Consider the following 20,500-nt stretch of genomic DNA (forward strand, 5'->3'; position numbering starts at 1 on the left):
TTTAACCCCGAAAATATGAATGACAAACTCTATCCCGACGACTAGTCGTCGAAATAAGTGACGCTATCGCGACGACATCTATACTGACGACTCTATTGACCTATGCCGACACGACTACGCCGACGACTCTATACCGACAACAAGTCGTCGGGATAGGGTCCGAAATTGTTGTCACCATAGGGTTTTTATTGTTGTAGTGAGGATATGTGATACGTGAATGATATATTATCTTAAGATATAATATAATTATTTGAGTTTAAAAAAGAAAATGTTTTGATATTTACTTTAAACTTGTAGATCAACATAAGCATCACATGTATAAGGTAACGATTATCATGCTGAAAACATGGTTATTGGTTCTTTAATGGGAAATTCGATATTTTTTCGAAGTATAGGTGACTACTAAATACTGAAAACCATGAAATGCAAGAACCGGTTCTCAACCACATGTGTACAACCGTTTATGTACGTTTTAGAACTAGGTTCAGGAAATAATACTAGAAGCTTACCCCTCATTTTCCAACATAAGACTTTTTCTCCTATTTCCTTTTCATGCATATAGTGTTACATCATGTTTTCCTTTTCTTAAGACCTTAATATTAGCTATTTCCTTCCAGTAACATAGTAACATGTTAGCGTTTCTAATTCCTAGATTATATAGTTTAATTCCTTCATTATAAATAGTTTGTTAATTGCATCATATTAATAGAGAAGAAAATTGTTCCGGTTTTTTTCTTAGCTTCATTAGTAGAAAGGAGATTAGTCATCTCATGAATTTGGCTATATTAGTGGTCATGTCATTTCAATACAGAACAAAAATAAAAAAACGCACAAAACTCCACCCAAAAAACACGAAAAATAAGTCCAAGATCTCGAACAACATATGAATTTTCGAACTACATATTGATTTTAAGCCTACATTTCTAAAAGAAAAAGTAGTCCAAGATATCGAAATACTTATTAGTAAAAATAATTTTTGAAATTGCTTTCTTATGCTTGAAAACTTCTAACTTTGTGATTATTCGAAAAAATTTGGAAAAAAATTTACCAACTCTTAACATCTATAAAAATTTGATGAGATGAATAATGATATAAAACTTCAAACAATCAAACAATTTATTTCTGTCCATAACTATGAGAATCGGTTAATAAAAGAGATAAATGTCAAAAAAAAAAAAAAAAAACAAACAAACAAAGGAGAATACAAGATATGCACAAAGCAGATCATCACTTGTCATACTTGAATTTCATTAACACGAAGAAACTGCATCTACAAACAACTGAATGTTCTTGTCCGACGAACCACCTTCTGCCACTGCCTCACGGGCAGCCCTTTTCAACTCCGCCCCTTTCTTTCTGAACTCCTTCGATTTAGGCCCATTCAAAACCTCTTCCACGCATCGTGCCACATCTTCCCCATCAAAAAACGCTCCTGGTTTCTTATTTAGTTTCACCCCGATGCCCCAAACATCGGTAACAAGCTTCGCATTCGTTGGCTGATCAGTCCACTGTGGACAAACAATCATCGGTACGCCGGCGGTAATAGTTTCCGACAGCGAGTTCCACCCACCGTGACTTATGAAACACCCCACTGATGGATGCGACAACACATCAGTTTGTGGACTCCATCTCACGATCAAACCCTGTTCCCTAATCTCTTCCAAGATCTCAAATTGATGGGTTTCTTGATTTTCCGGCAGCTTTACCACCCAGATAAATGGTTGTTTCGAAATTTTCAGACCAGTTGCTATGCTTTCTATATGATTCTTGGATGAAAAAACTAGGGTTCCGAATGATATATAAACAACTGACGCCGGCTGTTGTTTGTCTAGCCATTCTAAGCAATCACTCACGTTGGATGATTTAAACTTATTTACACCCATAAAATCATCGTCAACCACGTCTTTCTTCCCAAAAATAGACGCCGGAACAATCGGTCCAACTGGCCAAAATGGAACACCGGCGTCATTAATCGACGTTATCACATCTTTCTCCAGCTCCATGAAAGAATTTCCCAACACACATTTATATTTATGCAAATTGTAAAAGACATCCTTCAATATGCCATCGAACGTCAACATGTTATTCGACGGAAGAACGAAAGACGGTAGATCCTCCGCGTGTAGCGGTTGAAGTCCAGGCAAATTCACGCTCATATCAAGGTTGTTTTCAGTTGGGAATTCGCTAAGACGATTGTAGAAACAGTTAAAAATATGAAAGACTGTGGATGCTTGGATCCAAACCATGGCGCAGGGAACCTCAAACTCAGCCGCGACGTCAGCCACCCAAGGCACGAAAGGATTGTTGATAAGACATGCGAATTTACGACCGCTTGATCGGATTAGGGCAGAGATATTTACGGGTCCAAACAGGTTTATCGACTTCATGAAAGTATCTATATTGCCGTTCAGTCGATCGGCATCCTCAGGTAGGCCGTCGGAAAAATACTCAAGGTGGACGCCGCCGATAGTGGTGGAGCGGTTTTTTAGGGCAAGGTCATTGGTAGCGAGAGTGACATGGAGGCCTCTGGAAGCAAAAAGTTTGCCCAGTCTTAGCATGGGGTTTACGTGACCTTGAGCGTGTGCTGTAACAAGCAGCACACTTGTTTGTTCATTTTTTTCGGAAATTGAAGACATTCTTACTCTCTATACCTGTTTGTACTTGAGTGATCAATAGGTGAAGATGGAAAGAAGAAACACCAAATCCTCCCACTAATGATTTCTCTGTATTTCTTTAACACAAAGGGGCTTTGTTTGATAATAAGAGCACGACATTGGTTGACATATTTATATGAATACACTGCATATGTAAACTAGCTAACATGGTTGTTTTTTTTAACATTTTTCATTACTAAAACGAGGTTTTGTAACATTTCATGTATAATGACTATTTTATTTTTGTTTTTATATTTATTAAGGTGTTTATTGCAACTTTGTCTAAAATTATATTAATCGTATATGTATTTTGTAAAAGTTACACTTTTAAATTTTTATTTTTTTTTCCTTATTTAAAATTGTCCTCTATCTTATTTCATTTTATTGTGATGTTCGTTTCTAACTTATTTTTTTGATTTTTTTTAATAATTGTTACCTGTTCAATTTGTTCTTAAAAAGTAAAAAACAAAATTGGGAGGCGAGCATAACTTCAACGCCACTATGGACACCCATTCCTCTTTAGTACAGAAGATGTTTAATAAAGCGGTTTATTTTATTTTTTGATGCGGTTATTCAACCGTTTCAAAAAATATAACATTATAAAATAATGTTGTTTTTTGAGACGGTTCTTAAACCGTCTTAGAAAATGTCCAAAACCGCCTTATAAAAATAGCTTCATAAATGATATGTATTTTTTAATACTGTCCAGAACCGCCTTATAAATTATACTTATTTTTTTATTGTGTCCAGAACCGCCTTATAAAATATAGCTTTATAAAATATAGTTATTGAGTTATTTTTTGATGCTGTTATTAAAGAAACACAATTATTTTTTGATGCTGTTATTAAACAGCCTTAGAAAATAGAGTTATTTTTTTATACTGTTATTGAACAGCCTTAGAAAATAAACGACCTTTTAAAATACAATATGAATTGCAACATAAAATATCATAAACTGTTTGATTTACAATACAGAAACAAAACAAAAAAAAATCATAATAGATGTAAAGGCACAAACCATACAAGAGATTCAAATTATCTTAATAAAAAATCACATTCTTTTCTAACCTTTTCATCCTTGTATCTATTTACAAATTGATATAATAACTTCAGGTATGTGAGTTGTTTAGGAAGTTAACTACAGAAGCATATTCAAGTTTTTTTTTATATAGACGTGTTCAATTTCGTTATCACCATCTTCATATGGCCCCTCTTCGGTATCTTGCAGACTTTTGGAGATGATGCCCACCTTTGACTCTGTTACCTCACTTGGGTAGGAATTCAGAAGGTAATTAAATTACAAAGTAATTTTATCAAAAGGCATACAATCCATTTAATTAAAAGGTAAATTACACAGGTTAGAAATATTATCAATACAAAGGAAAAACTTGCTTTGATTCAATTGTTGTAGATGAAAGACATGAGATTGTTTCTTTTTTTAGGTTTTTTCTACCTTTATATCTTCCCCTGCATAGATATGTGCTCTCCTTTAAACGTCACAAGCTTCTTTGCCCAACCCCTTCTTTGTTCCACAACCTAACTTAAGAAATCAGAGTATCAGACATATAGATTAAGTAATTTTATGAATCAAAATTATAAATCAGAAACATACATGTCAGTCTTGACGTTGGGTTGATCGCGATGGACAAAGATGATTATAGTGGAGGTCGACTCCTCAAAGATTATTCAGATTCATCACGTGTGAGAGGACCCAAGGATGTTGGTGAGGGCGGCAGTAGTCGATGATATTAGGGTTTGTGTGGCCAAATGAAATTAGATTGAGAAAATATAAAGGGGAAGAGAAAGGCATCACGCGGGGAATGAAATTTTGGAAGGAGCTTCAGTCCGGGAACAAAAATAAAGAGAGAACTCAATCCAAAACCGCATCAAAAAATGCATTTGCTATTACTGTAGTTTTGGAAAACGGCATCAAAAATACATTTATTAGTGCGATTTTTAAAAGTAGCATCAAAAAATGCATTTATTAATGCTTTTTAAGAAAACAGTATAAAAAAATACATTTATTATTAGTACGGTTTTAGAAAACAACATCAAAAAATATATTTATTAGTGCGATTTTGAAAAACAGCATCAAAAAATGCATTTATTAGTGCTTTTAAAGAAAATAGCATCAAAAAATGCATTTGTTAGTGCGGTTCCTTGATTTATTAATGCTAAAGTGTTTTAATGGTGCGGTCGTAGGCTAAAACCGCACAAAAAAAACCTCGTCGCACTAAAAAATACGTTTTGTACTAGTTCTCAGAGGTGATAATCTTGAGTGTCATATGAGAGGTGCCGAAGTGAGGAATGGCGGTCGTCGGAGGATTCAAGATACCATGAACAACAACGAAAGTGACAAGAGAGAAAGGGTCAGGGGGTTCATTCGTTTTTTTGTTTTCGATTTCACTAGTGGCACTCATAATTTTAAAAAGGTGATGCGAAAGTGAGGAATGATGGTATTCGGAGGATTTGGGAAACTGTGAAGCTGTGATCATGTTTATGGTTTTTACTTTTATATTTTAGTAGGAAAAAATAAATTTAAAACAATTTATTTTTGTAATCAAATCAACTATAATAAATCAGATAATTTGGTCATATGTTTTTTTTTTGGAAACAAAGAATATATTAAAACAATTGTCAATCAAACCCAAGAGAGGGCAAGAAAAATAATTACAAAATGTTAAATGGGGAGCAAATAAAGTCTACTCAATTACAAACACCAAAGAGACCTCTATGTTTATCCAACTAAAAACCAAAATAGTAATGTTATCCACCAACTTCGAATAAGAAGTTCTTAAATTTTTGAAAAATAAGTCATTCTTCGCTTTCCTTATGCACCGTAAGAAACATATATGATGGCTAGAAAAAGATGTCATTCCTTTGGACATTGCCCCCAAACGGTCGCAAAAGCCACCAATTCACTAACCGTCAAAACTTTGAGCTAGAATGTTACACCATTGGAAAATTCACCTCAAAACTTCATTAGCAAAATGACAGCCCACCAAAAAGTGGTTCGACTCATCTAGACCAGTAGAATAGAAAAGACAATTCTGAGAAGGAATGAGAATTCCCCTGCGAGAATGTGTGTGACAATAGTCAATTTCGGGTCAAGTCAAAGTCAAACAAAGTCAACGAGTCAAACCAGTCAAGTCAATTAAACCTTATATATTAGGGTTTACGTTATGTAATTTCTGTATAACTCACTATTAAAATGAGAAAACATCATTTGGAAAATTCGTGTGTTTAATTTTCCTTAGCCTTAGTGCTAAACAATGAACCAAACTGATAAAACAATGTTGCATACTCATCTGGAGTGTGTAAGATCCTAAAACATGGCTCAATGGGGCTTACGGACCTTGTGTTGCGAAGCCAAACACTCACAAATACCACACACGAAACCTCTCTCAATCGTTTTCACTCTATCTCTCTTTATCGAGAATCTCTCCCAAATCTCTCCAAGATTGCAAAATCTCTCCCAAATCTCTCTTTGTATGAGAAATCTCTCCAAGAATGTGAAATCTCTCCCAAATCTCTCCAAGTATGTGAAATCTCTCCCAAATCTCTCCAAGTATGTGAAATCTCTCCCAAAGCTCTCCTTGTATGAGAAATCTCTCCAAGTATGTGAAATCTCTCGCAAATCTCTCTCCATATGAGAAATCTCTCTCAAAACCCCTTTCTATTTATTTTGATCATTTAAGGGCATCCGTGTACTTGGCTTGATAAGAAACCGCTCAAGGAGGGGAAAAATCTTGGAAAAAGACCCCTTGGGACCGAAGCCTCCCCTTAGGGGCCAAGTCCCTCTTGAACCGAGGTCTAGAGTAGAACCGAAGCCCCAGGAGAAGCCATCCGGAGCCGCAGCCAAGGAGGCCGACCGCAGTCAGCGAGCCGCAACAAGCCGACCGCAGCCACGCACCGCAGCAGAACTTCCCTCGGACCGCAGCTTCTTTCCTTCGGATCCGCCTCTGCGACCAAGACTCCCTCCGGATTCCAAGGCTGCTGATGACCGCAATCTCGCCCAGACTTCGGATTTCACCCTTTTTCACCCGGTTTTTGACTAATTCTCCATTTTAAGTCCGTTTTTAATTGTTTTAATGCGGGATTTTCTCCAGAAATCATATTTTAACATATAAGACCCTAAATAATCATAATTTTGGCATATTTTCATGAAAATATTTATTTGAGAATAAAATCTTTTAAGTGAGATCTTGAGGTGGAGTGTGGATCTTGCCATAATATTTGACACAAACCACCACCCCATGCCCATTCCTTTGACCAATCCTTGTACTCCCCACTACTCCTAGTCACTTCAAGGCACTACCCCTCTCTTTTCCCAGCCACCCACGTCCAAAAAGAGCTGGAGAACCCTCTTTCACTCTTCAGTTCACACATTTTTCCTCATTCTCTCCAAGTATCGAACATCACTTTTCTCTCAAATTCCCCCACTCCAATTTCAAGATTTAAGGGTTGATCTTCACACTTTCTCTCATTTTTGGTAAGTTCATCATTCTCCATATGGTTATTACATTCCCTTTTACTCAAATTCATAGATTACTTACACCAACATCATCACACTCATGTTAGATCTTTGAATCTTCAAGTGATCTTTCAAGTGTTCTTGAGTTGAACACTTCTCATCTTCAACATTCACCTACTGAAATCACTCAAGGTGAGTTCATACCCCTACATTTTCATGTTTTCTTAGGGTTTTTTTTTTTAGGGGGGGGGGGAGGAATACAAGTTAAAACACCAAGAACATAACTAAACTTTTCTAACATCTTTCATCAGAAAAGTTGGGCTCCATTCACGGACTGTTTTGGACAACCTAAACATTTTAGTTTTCAAAACTGTTTTAGGTGAAAGTATTTCCAGTTCTTATCTTTAAAATGACTACTTGCACATCTCCATACGAGTTTTCTATAATTTATGGTGATTTTTACAAAACTGTCTATCATTTCAAACATCAATCCGGTGCAGTCTGTGATTATGGACTTATTCACACAAGTTAGAGGTCATTAAAAATCATGAGAAAAATTATGGAGAAACTAGACGCATTTTCCAAACTCTCATAATTTTTGGATTCTGATTTGGACCTTTGATTATTTTTCTAAAAATTTTCTAAGAACAACAAATCAAAATGTTAATAACAGAAAAATGCTATCAATTTCATTTCACCTTGTAACATGTTGAGCAAGGTGTATATCTTTATGTGATTATATGTTATTGCAATATATGGTAATATTGCCTTATTATGTAGACCTACATCAGTTAACAAATGCACATTTCTAGACAAAGCATAGAAATAACAATTCGTTATAATCAAAGTACATCTAAGACATACAAATTAAACATTTGAATAATCTATGTTAAGTATAGTCTATGTACATTACCACTTTTACCCTTGTTTTGATAAACTATAATAGGTATAGTTTATGATACATCACATAACCTACTCATACAAAAAGGGTACATTTATACAAAAAGGTTCTACACTCACGCACACTACACGTAAACTTGTTAACTCAGGTTGTGAGACTTTCTTTCCCCGTGCGTCCGAGTACGGGATCCAAATTCTTGTCTCTTGTAGGGAGAGCGTGATAATTGTGTATAGATCTATATTGGGGTTGACATCCCACACCTCGCTGCTAGCTACAGCCGGACCGGCAGGTCTGCGGGTGACAAGAGTCATAGGATCAGGGCGTCTAAAAGACGTAGTGCAGGTTACCTCTAGTCATAGTATGGTTATAGCGACTCACATAGGGAGCTAACAATACATAAAGTTTACGGGAGTTTTATAAAACAAAAGGGGTTTTATGTCGATTTAAAATCACTTTTTATATCAATAAGTACAGATATTACTGTACACTTTCGGTTTTGGTATTTATGACTACACATCATTTGAAACCACTTTTATATCTTGAAGTATGGCCAATACTTGTTATTTCTCGGTCATGGGATTTAGGACTACATATACATAATAAAGAAAATATTGGATTTTCTGGATACATATTCTAACTCTTTTACAAGGAAAACGATTTACTTCTCTAACGAAATCTCTTATGAACTCACCAACCTTTGTGTTGACACTTTTCAAACAACTTGTATTCTCAGGAAATCACTAAACAGGAAATCAAGTGCATTTTGAGGATGGGACGTTAAGGCGTCAAACATTTCATATTTTGTCAACATATTGTAATTGATTTTGAAACATGTAATTCGTACAATGATGTAACTTTTTCAATTATATATATGTTGGTTGTGTTGCTTAAATCACTATTGCATTTGTTGTTATGATACTATACATGAAGTCCTCCACCTTCGGACGTTTCCACCATCCTTGGTTTGGGGGTGTGACAAAGTGCAAGCTCCAAAGGAATCTGATCCAGACTAGCACGCCAAACAAAACCAATAAATTTAATAGGATCCAGGTGAAACCAAATTGTTGGATTGTCCACCTGATTGGTAACTTTAGAATCAATAAGGGATATTAGATTACAAACATAGAAATTCCCATCAGAGGAGAGCTTGTATCTCCATTTATCCGCCCCAAAAACTAAGTCCACTTGCGAAAGAGCCCCCAGAAGAGCATTAAACTCCATGAGCTCGATAGGGTTACTAGGATTTTTCTTCCACGACCAGTTGAACTTCCTATTGGAATTAATCTTATCAGAGATGAAACAAGATTTTTTCTTGTCAAGATTAAAAATGCTCTGAAGCGATCAGCAAAAGTCACATCATCAGACCAATTATCTAACCAAAAAAGGGTATTCCTTCCTGAATTGGCTTGGATCTGGAAAATATCTGAAGCATGATTCCCTATATCCTGTAAATTATGGAAAGCCTAAACACTATTATACCAAGTAGCCAAACAAGTCTTTTTTCCAAGAGAATAAATGGGTTTTTTCACACAATTGTGGATTCCGCATACAACTTGGCACCAGAGTGTGTTTGGGTCCGTTTTAAACCTCCAAATCCATTTAGAGAGCAAGGCCAAATTAAGAGATAGAAGAGAGCCCACCTCGAGAACACCTTTTTCTTTTGGACCGAGCACCGTTTTCCAAGCCACCCAAGCAATTTTGCTTTTTTCATCATTTCCATCCCAAAGAAAACATCTAATTTTCTCTAAAAACTCAATAATCAAAGAAGGGGCCTTAAATAGGGAGAAAAAATAGATCGAAAGATTACCCAACACAGCTTTAACCAAAGTTAGTTGATCGCTAAAAGAAAGAGATTTAGCCTTCCAGGCAGATAACCTAGAATGAATTCGATCAATGATGGGTTGCCAATGTCTTTTCAGCGACATTTTAGCGCCTACAGGAACACCCAAATATTTGATGGGAAAAGAAGTAGTGTTAGATCCCAGGATACGCGCACATCCGTTTGATTCCTTTGTCGTAACTCTGATCCCATAAACTTGAGATTTTCCAAAATTCACCTTAAGACCCGCACAAGCATGAAAACATCTTAAGATCCTCGCCAAGTTGTTAAAATTTGAACTTAACCAATCGCTAAAAAATAGAACATCATTAGCATAAAAAAGATGTGATATAGAAGGACCCTAGTTAAGAATACGAACTCCACGAAATAGAGATTTTTGGCATGCAGATTTCATGGCGACATTGAGCCCTTCCATAACAATAATAAAAAGAAATGGAGAGAGCGGGTCTCCATAGGGAAGCCCTTGGAAATATGGAATTACATTTACTTTGTTAAAAGTTTCCAAATATTTATCTAACTACTAAAACTAATATCATCTTTCAGACCAATGCTCCTCGCATATTGAACGTGCTTAATCCTAGTCAGACCCTTTATGAGGGGATCTGCAGGATTCTTTTCTAATAATACCATCTTCACGACGAGGTGTCCTTCTTCTACTCTATGTCTGATAAAATGGTATTTTCTATCGATATGTCTTGATCTGCCATGATCTCTCGGTTCCTTTGTCAAGGCAACCGTTCCTTCATTATCACAGAAAATCTCCATTGGCTCCTTCATGACTAGCACAACTCCAAGGTCTCTGATGAAGTTCTTCAACCATATAGCCTCCTTTGGTTCTTTGCTTGCAGCTATGTATTCTGATTCACATGTAGAATCAGTGACTATCTCCTATTTGGAACTTTTCTAAGTCACTGCTCCTCCATTAAGGGTAAATATGCAGCCAGATTGAGAACGAAAATTGTCTCTGTCTGTCTGAAAACTGGCGTCACTGTACCTTGTTACTCTCAAGTCATCACTTCCACCAAGCACAAGGAACTAGTCCTTAGTTCTTCGTAGATACCTAAGAATATTCTTGACTGTTGTCCAATGAGCTCTACCCAGATTTCGTTGATATCGACTAACCATGCTCAAAGCAAAAGCCACATCAGGGTGAGTACATATCATAGCATACATGATCGATCCAACAGCAGAAGCATATATAACTTGACTCATTTTTGCTATCTTTGCATCAGTACTCAGACTCTGAGTCTTACTACGAGTAGGCTTCATAACTCGGCGTCCAGATCAACTCCTACACGACGAGTTAGGCCAACCAACTTGTCGAGTAGGCCATTCAACTTGCACAAAATCCTCAAGTCCCACATCCAGAAATCGGGATGTTACAATTCTCCCCCATTTAAATTAGATTTCGTCCTCGAAATCTCTTTTTATCAACACAACGATTGAAATGAACACCCGAGAAGCACCATCAAGAAATCTCATATGATACAATGATCTCCCTCCCAAGACACTCAAAACCAAACAAGAACTCCCAACCCGAAGAAGGACGGACCCCTCTGTCGTTGCAGTGCCAGCTCTGACTTTCCAGAACCTGAAAACTATTATGGTCTGTCTCGCTGACAGATCGTCCATGCAGAATATCATCATGTTAATCAATTATCGAATAACAGACCCTGATAAACACTTCCAACTCTAATTATCTTGATGTCACTGGTGGGAACAAGTCGTTGACCAATAATTGGGTGATGATCACACATGACTGACATACTAATCGATCCAGATCGTAACTCAAAAGGAATGGAGGGGTCGTATTTCACCAAGGACCAACCACCAATACCGCTATCAGAACCCTTCTGAAGAATGAACCTTAATACTCTGTCCTCACACACTAGAAGAATGACCATGCCCGGTCGGAACTATCCTCTTATATCTGCAATCATAAGCCCCAACTTCCTCTCAAATGTCCCTTCCAACACTGAGTACCAGGTCAGCTCCCGACCTAAGATTTAAACCTCTGAGGCTACCCTAACACATCCGAAAATACAACTTAACAGTTGTTATGTCCAACCAAGTTGTCTCAACTAATCACACTGGTCTCACGGTCACCAAGTTCTCTTTGCCCTAAGCGATTACTACATCCGAATTGAAGTCTCACCTCGCCTTCGACCTCTGTTGTCTATAACTTGTTACTTCATGCGTGTTGTGGTTCTCCTCAAACCAACGAACCGATCCACCCAGGTCTAAAACATCAAATAGTAAATATCCCCACTCACAAAAAAATCCGTCTGAGAACTCCGACATCCCAACCTGCCCGTCCTCCATACAGATAGAGCCTAAACTTAACACAAGAGTCTGGCCCGACATAGAATTGGAACCACTCGTATCCAATCTATTACTCAACTCATGACCTGAGATCTGTGAATCCATGCGTACATTACTCCTCCCATTCTTTCGATTTGTGACAACTTCTCCCTCAGTCGAGATAATATGGTTTCCGACCATCACAGAGACCTCAGTCTCACCCCTGGTCCGGACTCCATGTTCCCACGGACTCATTTGGCAAGGCTACCCATGCCTAAGAACCCCTCTGCGTAACATCATGAATAGTAAAGGCTACGGTTCTCAGCGGTTTTACAACACTCTCTCGCTGACTAATAAGTACTACGGCTCCTCGCAGTCTTATGACACTCTCTCACTGCCTCATGAATGGTACGGCTCCCCGTAGTCTTACGATACTCTCTTTCGCTGCTTATGAATGCTACAGCTCTCCACAGTCTTACGGTACTCTCTCTCTATCTGACTCATGTATGCTACGGCTCCCAACAGTTATACAATACTCCCTCTTTAACTCATGTAGACTACTACTCCCCGCAGTCACATGATAGTCTCTCTCTGACTCATGTATGTTACGGCTTCCCACAGTCATACTCTCTCTCTCTCTTTCTTTCTCTCTCTCTCTCTGACTCATGTATGCTACGGCTCCCTGCAGTCATATAATACCCTCTCTATCTCATGTATGATACGTCTCCCCGCAATCATACGATACTCTCTATACAATACTCTTTCTCTGAATCATGTATGCTACAGCTCCCCGCAGTCATACCATACTCTCTCACTCGCCTGACAGTCCTAAGTGATTACTCCCACCCGGATCCACTCACTCTCTTATCACCCCAAAATCTCATCATCAGATCGTCACCACACTGAGTTCACTATCTCATGCTCTGTGGTCTAACAGATTTAGGTGCATCCACCTTACCAGATTATGCATCACTACTCTTTACAAAAGTTCTCGTAGACAAGGCGCTTTCCTCAGTACTGTGACACCCTTGAACAATTCCCGTCTGGCGTCAATTAGCAGATGGTCTCACATCTAGAAATATAGTCGCTTGATGCTCCAATTGTTGTCTGACAAACCCAAACCACATAATAACCCAACAATTTAAGGCATCATACTCGGATACCACGATACACCATCATAGAATCTCACGATAGCTTGTAACGACCACTCATCTCCGTTTACAAAACTCAAAATCTTGAAGTACTCCAACTCATAATTTAAAACACGGAGGAATCGTCAATGACTGATAACACGTTGACGACAATCCGAAACCCCATCCTTTACTGATCAAAACCCATGCAAAACTACTTATACCGACTCTGAAGTTGATTGAACAATCAACTGCTGCCCTTACCGGAGTACAAATAATAGTCTATACGTCGAACTCTCAGTCTCTCTGCAATCGAATCTTGACCTCGTCAACCCAACCGCCTCGAAACTCAAACATTGGCACACTCGAAGAAACACAGACCACAATCAGATTCCTGTCCAACGACCACCTTCCATGAAGACACTCATTCTCTCCTGAGCTTATGCGACATGCATCATCTCGCAATGTACGTTGCCTTAACTACCACATGACCCCAGCCTCATATATTTGGACCGCAGATCCCCATAACCCAAACTTCTGTACCACGCCAGACTGAGGATCCTCCCCACAAAATACCCAGTTCTCCCCCACTTAGCGTTCGAACCATCGTCCATTGACATACCAACATACCACACTACAGACTGGCTCACCAGATGTACCATTATTGACTCGTGGAACGTACACGCAGTACTCAATGACCTCCCAGATAATGAACCAATAACTCCAGGTATCCCGAATCTCAGATGAAAACCTCGGAATCCTCCTAATGTGACTGCCTCTAGTCACCCCAAAATCACATACTGACTCTTCATCGGACATCTCGACTGTCCCTAATTACTTATGACTTTCAGCCTGAAATAATGAACTATCACACACACCTCATCTCTGATTCCTCAGCCAACATTCCATCGTATGAATTATCATAGAAGCAAGAGACCTCATTCTCACAGTCGATATACAATGTAAACAACGAGGGTCCTCATCCACCTCAGTCCCATCTGATGACTATCTCACGGTATAAGAAATACCTCGAAGCAAAAATTCTCTAGTGAAAATATCACAACTATAGGCTACCCCACGGGGTTTACCTCCAACTCTTTAACCGGAAACTCATTATCTCTTTCGCTCCACACGGGAAGCAGAAATGTTGTAATTCTCGTCACAAAAAGTGACATTTCAACCATTGGCTGATCACTCAATCCAGACGTCAATCCTCCACAAAACATCATCTCCACTGTTCCTTGAGCCCTGCAACTCCAACTGGCACCTCACTAGTCAAATCCCTCGGGATCTGAACTCAATTTTCCTCGCTAGGTATACTCCATTGAAGCTCGACCGATATGGCCCTCTGGCCCCACAATCTACCATATCCATTCTCAGTCTGAACAATCACAGCGAGGATAACTTGGAACCTCTGCTACAAATCATGGTACATGAACCATGTTATCTCCCCTAAATATGCTACTTAGAACCTCTGGAATTCTCCCTATTTCGAGTATGGGTCCTATGCTTTCAGTAGTACGGGCCCATACGACCTGCCAAATCTACCCATGCTTTTCACATGGATCATCCTAGATTTCCTAAGTAGCTGCTCAACCTTCTCAATCACCAATCTCATTACACATATTTGCTCTCTAGCGAATACTTACCTGTAAACAGCATACTCATCAGACTTAGGTCACTCCCTAGGCTCTTCCTAGGTTCTCACACTTCTCTGCCATCAGTAACTGAAGAACTCCTCATGATGCCAGCCATCTACCTCATGAATATCATCATATTCACTTAGTAGGTGACTCTTATCATCAAGAGTTCCACAAAGCACAAAGCAAGCAGCATTCGGGCATCAAATAACCTCCACCAGCACATAAAACCACTCTATCATACAACTCCACCCGCTCTATCCACAACTCAAAAGGCATCACCGAACTCAGACAATCCTATCTCTCGTGGGTATCTAACTACTCTCTCAGTAGATTCCTCAAATGCTCATCTAGGTATCTCTCCTAGATTACACCTCTACTCAAAGCTCTCTCTAAAAGTGTGACAACCCGAAATTTCCATTCTGTACGAACATTATCAAGTCAATAGAAGCTAGACCAGTTGCAGTGGATTTCAGACTTTTCCGAATAAGTTTACATTTAAGGAGATATCAGGAGAGTGGATGCACATGGGTTTGTGCAACTCGGGTATTTCAAAACTTTATGATATTAGAGTTCATTTCTGGAATAATAATATTTTCTGCCAAAAATCCCAGGACTATATATATAATTCTTAACCAAATTATTTCATTAGTTACATTTCCAACTAGAGAAATGTCATTTTCTCTCTCACAGATCTTCGGGGTTTCATCCCAAATCGTGAGTACCTCTCTCTAGTTGTATTATATGGCTTATAATGTGTTTAATAACATAGATTACATATCAAAACTGAAAGATTCGAGAGTTTACCGCCCAAGAACATCTTGGGGAGTAAACTCTTATATAAGGCTTAAATGATGCCTAGTCCCTTCCACTTGTTAAGTAACGACCTTAGGCTTGTGTGTAGGTGTATTTAAGACTACAAATCATCAAAGAACACCAAGGTTTAGGTGTTCACGGCCCAAGAGGTTCTTGGACCGTGGACTCCAAACTCAAAGGCCAAAGAGTGCCTTAATCACTCCTAAAGCCTTGGACAATAGCCTCTAATTATTCCTAGTTAATTTGGGGACCATAAAACATCAAAACCACACCCAAAGTGAGATTACGGCCCTAATCCCCAATTGTTATGGTTCTTGGGTCATGAACATCAAGGAAGGGTACCAATGTGTGCCTAAGGCCTTCATTAGCCTTAGATAATTGTCTAGAAACTATCCTATATGAGCTTGGGACTTGAAAGCATAAAAACACCCCTTCCATATGAGTTTACGGCAGTAACTCAAAAGGAATTGTCCTTGGGGCCGTAAACTCCTCAAAGGAGTGTATTAGTGCCCTAAACCCTTCCAAGAATTAATCCACCAAGTAGGAATGCTTTTAGGGATTATTTAGAACTTCAAAACACAAAATTTCATTAAGTTTAGGAGCTTACGGCCGTAAACTCAAGGTTTTACGACCTTAAACTCCTTGTGTGAGGTTTATTGAAGAGTAAACTCGTGTATAGGGTCTTTTGGAACCCTAAACCCCTCTAGCCTTGTCCCACAACAACTTTGATGCAACCCTTAGGACTTATAACACTTATACAAAGTGTTTTCATGTTCTAGAGTGTCCCAACTTAATTTATTAGTTATAATTTGGCTAATTAGTTATATATATGTTCATTATATGATAACTAGGCTCGTGCGTGTGTACAAGTCTCTGTTTGCCACCTAGCACAGTATCCGACACTTCAATCCAATCCACTCACCACAAGTGAGTTCATACCCCTTTAACTAACCTTTGAAATAACTTTAAATGTTTTAAATGCTTTAATGGGGGGAATACCATTTTAATACTTATAGTTATTACATCAATCACATGTGATTAATAACTACAAAACCAATGATTTTATTACTGTTCAAACTGTTTATCAAACTGTTTTACTTCAAACTACTTTACAAACTCTTTTACTTATCAATTACTTTTACTTAAACTCTTTGATACTTATTATAAATTGCATGCCTATATATGTATAGTTATATAAGAAATGTTGAAAGGACTTAGGAAGGCTATCCACCCTGTTTCCTTTTCCTCGATTTGGATGTGGTCTGTTGGGATATCGGGTACCCGTCCGAAGGTCGTTTAAATATTAGTTATATATCATGTGTACATATATAGTCATAAAGGCCCTTCCAGTTCATACAATGCCCTTGGGTAGCAAGGGTATACATCCATGTTCATACGTACCAGTTGAAGTACTAGTAAGCTACCATATGGGTAGTTTAGGAAGATACTAGAACTATTGCTAGATCAATGAGTCAGTTCATTCATGAGTTAGTACGTATTACTACGAGAACATATACATTACATTACTATGAGAACATATACAACTATACTAGAAGAAGAACATATACAACTATACTAGGAAGAGAACATATACAAACAATACTAGAACGAGTAACAATACATTACATATACATGAATATGTTAACAATTGTGATCCACTGTATCGGAGCATGCCTTCAATGTCATGGCCCGAGTTGTAGCCAGAGTCTCTTGGAGGGAGAGCGTGAGTTTGCGTATAGATCTATACTGGATTGACTATTCTACACCTTGCTGCTAGCTACAGCCGGAACTGCAGGTCTGCGGGTGCCAAACGTCATATCTTTTTACGACCTACATTTGTCGTTGTTACCTAGTCGATAGTATGGTACAATTAATCACATGATACCTTAATATAAATCCGGTTTAAGGTAGTTAGTACAGCAGTAGTTCCTATAATACAACACTACAGTACTACAATAATTTACCCTTTACATATATTTAGTGATTATTTCACTTAAACGTTAATGTACAAACTATATTTTCTTAATGATAGTTACACTTGGGAAATTACACACTTTTACAATAAAACGAACATACAAAACAGTTACGCCTTGGTAGAAGGCTACTTCTAATAGAAAATATAGGTTTTTCTGAGAGATTTAAACTTCTACAAACACTTACAAACATTCACATACTTTTATCACCAATGTTTACAAATTCATACTTAAAACCATGTTCAAACGTTTTGATACAAACACCGACACTAAAATACTTATGAACTCACCAGCTTAATGCTGATAAACTCTTTCAAAATAACTTGTATTCTCAGGTCGACAGTAGACAGGTACCGATGCCAGCTTTTGAAAAGATGGAGCGCATCCAAGACACATCTTATTATTTTGATTTACTTTTTGGTGTCTATAACTGTACGGAACACACTTGTATTAAAATGATATATTTAATGAAATGGATGATGTTGTTTGCTTATTTACTGTTATACTGTGTTGTGATACTTTGCATGACGTCCTCCGCCCAGAACGTTTCTTTCGTTCTTGGTTTTGGGGTGTGACAAAAAGATTCCTGCTAGGTGCTCCTACTCATCACATACATAGAGCAAATAGAAGATAATATCAACCAACAACATCCCCTAGGCTAAGGCATCATGAATCAGGCAACTCTAGCTCTAAATTCCTGAAATACCTAGCATATCCTCTAGCATGTAGCTCTAATATCTCATAAGTATCTTGTAATATAAACCAGTAATGGTATTTTGGGAAATCACCATTCGGACTTTGGCTGATTGTACACACTGCTCCATCTCGTTTTCTCTAAAAACCTCTAACTCATTTTATAAAAATCATTTATTTTTAGAAAATTTTCTCAAATCCTTAATTTGATTCCAGACATACCCGTGAGTGCATCTGAATCCCTCAAACCAAGGCTCTAATACCAACTTGAAACACTCAAAAATATCAAGTAAAATTTTCATTTTTAAAACCGCATAAACACAATTGTATAAATTGTTCAAAGCACAAGACAACAAAATGTTGATAATATCCTAGAATCTTAAAAACATAATCTCTACCTGGTGTATACAATCATGTCGATGCCTTCCTGCGATCTTGAAATGTACTTGAAATACATATAACTCAACACGATAAGCACGAAGCTTAGTGAGTACCCCAAAATACCACATACACGATCATAAGCCTCTTATGGCTATAGCCTAGCATGGACCCTCCGGTCATGTGTCTCGGTGAGGACCCTCCGGTCTCACGGCTTAGTGAAGGCCCTCCGGTCTCATAGCTCGGGTTGGACCCTCCTGTCCTGTATCTCATTGAAGACCCTCCAGTCTCATAGCTTGGGATGGACCCTCCAGTCCTGTCACTCAGTGAGGACCCTCCGGTCTCATAACTCGGTTTGGACCCTCCGGTCCTAACTCATTAAAGCAAAAAATAATATAGCATATATCACAAAGACAAAATACATAATATCACATAACTCAGTATAAGCACAGAGGACCCTCCGGTCGATAACTCAAATAAGACCCTCTGGTCACACAATATTACCACTCAGGTAACTATAGTGTGAAGACTCATCTCGTAGAGTAAAACAATATATCCCACACTTGAACTGCTTGTCTAGACTCGGCCCTCCATAGCCTCCATTATCCATAGCTTGACCAAACCCTAAGGTCAACGAAAGTCAATAGTCAAAGCTGACCCAACTCGTCGAGTGCAACACATCTACTCGTTGAGTTCCTCAGTGCTCAGTGAATCACGAAACCCGAGTCAACTCGCTGAGTTGCTAGCCAACTCATCGAGTCCATACCGAGTCTAGAAGATCGGGGAAAACCCTAGCCACTCGTCGGGTTACTCCACCAACTCGTCGAGTTTACTCTTAGTCTAAAACGGGAAAAGTCGACTCGACTCATCGAGTTGGATGCCCAACTCATCGAGTTCTTCAACTATTACACAATAAACTTGTTCCAGTCGATTCATATGCTCCAAACTCTAGATGCAACCTCCTAGGATGAATTTACCACGTAAAGTTGCCAAATTTATGATCATGCAAGGCCTCACAAGGCTACAACACCCAAAACTAAGCTCAAGAAGGGTTTAGGACATGAAGATGGGTCAAAGATTCGTAAAGCTTGAGACTTTATGTACATGAGGGCTTAAAGGAGTCCAGATCTGCAACTACTCCCCCTGCACAAGCTCAACCCGAAAATGGCCCTTATTTTACACCAAAATACCCATAAACTCACACAAGAAGAGATCTAAGAAATGAAAAGCCAATGTAAGCACTTTTTGTTGGATTAGATGTCTAAGCCCATAACTATTATTGGTATGTACTTGACCCGAGAGTAGCATGGTCCATTTGGGTTTCATATCATCAGGACAATTTGTTAGGATGGACTTTTGAGAGAAGGTTATTTATGGTTTATTAATATATTATAAGTTATAATATATTAATATGAAATCATATGTTTTAATTAGTATCGATCAAGAATTAATTTGGAATTAATTTAGTCATCAAAATAGACTAATTAAATCTGTGGGGACTAATTATGATAATTAGTTATATTTATATGTGTTGGGCTTATGACCCATGTTGGACCAAGTTTATGTATGGATACATAAAGAGTTGGGCCACATGAACCATGGATCATAAAACCCATGGGTATGGATTATGGGTTATACCCATGACCCTTGGAATCCTACATATAAATATGTTACTCCATAGCCAAAATCACCACTTCTTT

The 20,500-nt window shown here is 38.2% G+C and overlaps 1 pseudogene; it reads right to left on the minus strand.

The window, feature by feature from the left end:
- Positions 1–1,092: 1,092 nt before the first annotated feature.
- On the minus strand, positions 1,093–2,752 carry LOC145054044 (UDP-glycosyltransferase 84B1 pseudogene; annotated as a pseudogene).
- Positions 2,753–20,500: the final 17,748 nt, after the last annotated feature.

Source organism: Lactuca serriola, chromosome 5 (genome assembly GCF_051521515.1).
Source record: "Lactuca serriola cultivar US96UC23 chromosome 5, Lser_US96UC23_V15, whole genome shotgun sequence".
Taxonomy (NCBI): domain Eukaryota; kingdom Viridiplantae; phylum Streptophyta; class Magnoliopsida; order Asterales; family Asteraceae; genus Lactuca; species Lactuca serriola.